This window comes from Aptenodytes forsteri, unplaced genomic scaffold (assembly GCF_000699145.1).
Source record: "Aptenodytes forsteri isolate BGI_AS27 unplaced genomic scaffold, ASM69914v1 Scaffold119, whole genome shotgun sequence".
In the NCBI taxonomy this organism is placed as follows: domain Eukaryota; kingdom Metazoa; phylum Chordata; class Aves; order Sphenisciformes; family Spheniscidae; genus Aptenodytes; species Aptenodytes forsteri.
Genome location: NW_008796165.1, coordinates 4,247,056 through 4,250,347, shown reverse-complemented (window position 1 = coordinate 4,250,347; position 3,292 = coordinate 4,247,056). Strand labels below are relative to the sequence as shown.

Sequence of the window (3,292 nt, the reverse complement as noted above, 5' to 3'; positions counted from 1 at the left end):
ACCTGGCTTAAGCCCGCCTCGTGCCAGGGGGGCGCCTCCTGGCCTGCCACGTCCCTGCTCAGTCCCCAGACAGGTGTCCTGTGGGGACAGATTCCCCGCTCCTCTCTGGGTGTGGTGACACAGGTATCGCCCCATAGGGAGGGAAGGGGCCGCCTGGGGTCCCCAGCACTGCCCTGGGGACCCCTCTGCCTGGCCTGGTGGGATTTTTTTTCTTTGGGACACTGCAGTCTTCTCTGTTCACAGGGCTGAGCATCCTTGGGCACCCTGTGCCCCCATCCTCAGGAGCTTGGAGGAGTGAGGGGCAGCAGAGCGTTGTTGCCATGAGGTGTCGAGGTCCCCGTTATCCCAAAAACCCGCCTGTCTGGCTCTGCCCTCTGCTCCAAAGCACCTTCTCCCTTGCAGCCCTCAGTGTGCGTCCCTCCCTTTGGGGGGGGGGGGGGGGGCGCGCCCCCCCCCCCCCCCCCCCCCTGCCTGCCCAAAGATGGGGCACACACAGTTGGCCCTTATTTATCTTCAGGAGGCGAGCGTGAAACCTCTTGGTTTTCCTTTTCCCTTCCTTGACAGCTTGGTCGGCTTTTTGGGGCTGGAAAATTTTGCTAATTAACCCAAAAAGCCTGGGAGACTCTTTACAGATGGCTGTGGCTTATCTGTCCCTATCCATTTTGCTTTGCTTTTCAACTTATAGATTTTTTTTTTTATTTCCTAGAAAGTGTTTTGTTTTTTTTTTTAAACTTAGACATATCCACGGACATAGGGAGGGGGCTCTTTTTTTGCGTTTTAAATGTTATTTGGTGGCTGGGAGGGGGCAGCGCCAGGGCCCGAGAAGAGGGTTTTATTATCTGCCTCTCCCTCGGGCCTGGAAAAGTGGTCTGAGTTCAAAAAATTCATTTCTTGCCTGAATGAAGCCAGCAATGTGGAAAAATTTCACCATTCAGAGGGGGATGAATGTATGTTTCAACCACACATTAAGTGACATTAGCAAGCAGTGGAGTGCCTAATGTGGCCATTTTTCACAGCAGCCAACAGAGGGGGTGATTAGCATAATTAGTACAGGCAGCCCTATACATATGGAAATGGCAAATGCCTAAATGCCAACACCAGTGGAAATTTATGTCAATGCTGACAGGAGTCTTAGCGGTGAATAGTTCCCAACTGAATCCTCTCTCCCCCCGCTCTTTTTTTTTTCTCTCTTTTTCGGGGGTCGTGCTGTCCCCTCGGTGCCGGCCGGGGCAGTGCACGGCGGCCGGCCGCCCCCCCCCCCCCACCCGCCCTGGGCACCGCCGCCCCACGATTTGGGGTAATAAAGACATTAATTTAGCTTTGCCGTTAAACAAAAGGGTTTGGCTGGGGAGCTGGCCTCAAATGGGCCCTTTCAGCCCCTCCGCCACTGGCTTTTTGAAGGCATCCCCCACTTCTGCCGCCCCTCTTGACTTAGCCGGGTGGTGGGAGCCCCTTTGGTGGGGCTGGGTTTGGTTGGAGGCGCCAGGGCAGCAGCAAGCCCATGTTTATCCCTTGGCGCTGCTGGGGACACCCATCTGCCACGCACCCCCCTCCCCTTTCCCTGGGGCCAGCCCCGCGCCGTGGGGTGAATGGGGCCGGGAGGACGTGTTTTGACAGGACGGGGCCGCGGGGCTTTTGGCGAGGCCGGTGGTAGCGGCCGGGACAGGTAAAAATGGCTCTTTCAGTGTGCCCTGGGCGAGACTTCCTCCGGAGCAGCATGGGTCCTTTCACTGCCTCCCTAATCCAGCTAATCCGCCCCACAACACTTTGAAGGTGGCCTCCGGCTTGCACGCCGCTCGGCACGGGGAAGCGGCCGGCCGAGAGATGCTCGGGGCGGTGCCTCGGGACCCTGTCCTGCCGGGATGCAGGATGGCGCACGGGATGTGGGATGATGCCAGCATCTCTCCATAACCCCCGGGGGCTTTAATCACCCAGGGGTGAGCGTATCTCCTGGTGTGATGTGCTCTGTCTGTGCCATGGGGTGGCTCAGCGGTCTGGTGTGTGTCCCTTGTTGCAGAGGGGGGTCCTCACAGGGATGACTTTTCCCAGGGGATCTCAACATGACCTTGCCACCCTCCCAGCTGTGGACTTGAGTAGGGGTTTCTAGCCCTGGCATTGGGATGTTGTGCTGTGGAAAGAGGGCTGCTCCCCAGGGGACCCCACCCCCCCCCCTTACTGCCCCCAGCTCTTCCCTTGCTGGGGGGCATGGCTGGTGCTGGTATCAGGGCTGGCCTGGCTCTGGGACACGCTGGCCCTGGGACAGGGTTGCAGCATCCCTCGTGCACCAGCCGAATCTGGGGCTCGCCACGTTTGTCACCACATCCCATAGCCCTGTTACAACAGGCAGGAGGACAGGCCCTGATTTTTAGAGGCCAAGCGAGGACATACACCCAGGCATGTTCCCTCCCTACCACCCTGTCCCATCCGGGTCACCCAAGTGGTGGTGATGGCTGCTGGTGGTGCCCAGGTCCCACCTGCAGAGCGGCGGCACAGCCTCCACCCGCCCTGGGGGGAACACAGAGTGGTCCTTGCAGCAGCATGTGTCTTCCGGGGGGACACCGATGCCTCTCTGCGGCCCCTAGCACCGCCCCTGGCCCTCCCTCGCCTCCAGCCCCTTTGCCCTTGCCAGGCAGGGAGGGCTCAGAGTGGGACTGGCAGCCTGCCCCGACCCACTGCCCTCCCAGTGCTGCCCGGGCATGCTGCCCTGGTGTGCTCAGCCCACTGTCCCCCACCTGTGGGTGCTTGGGGACAGGGCCCCCGTGGGGTTTGCCCACCTCCTGCCCCGGGTAGGCATGGTGGGATATCCCCTTGCTGTCATGCTGGGTGGGGTGGCTGCGACCCGCCCTGTGCCAGAGGGCTTGCAGCTTGCTTTGGGGGCAGCAGGACCTGGCATGGGCTCCTCTGACCCCAAACCCTCTGAGTGGGATCTGGGGGTTACCTGCAGTCCCTGGGGGGGACGTGGGGTTAGTTTGGGTCTTCCTGGGCAGGGGCGTAATGTAGGGGCTGGGGCTCTGTCCTGGCTGGGAGCAGGAGCAACCCCTGTCCCCCAGCCTGGGGCTGTCCATGGCTGGAGGGTGTGCTGTGGTCCCTGCACCCACTGAGGCAGACAAGGGCACAAGCTGGTCCTGCCGGGTGAGGGTGAGCCAGCTGCAGCGCTGGGGCCGTGGCCATGGGTCTTGTGCCAAGAGGGTTTGGGGAGCGGTGGCGGGGGGGTGGCTCAGGCAGGGTGGCCGGGAAGGGGGCAGGGAGGCTCCCGCCCTGCTCTGTAATTTTGCGGTGGATGCTGTAATTA

The 3,292-nt window shown here is 61.0% G+C and overlaps 1 protein-coding gene across 1 annotated transcript in view; it reads left to right on the top strand.

The window, feature by feature from the left end:
• The window catches only part of PTCH2 (patched 2), an 18,857-nt gene that overhangs the window by 547 nt on the left and 15,018 nt on the right, over positions 1 to 3,292 (top strand). The window lies entirely within an intron of this gene.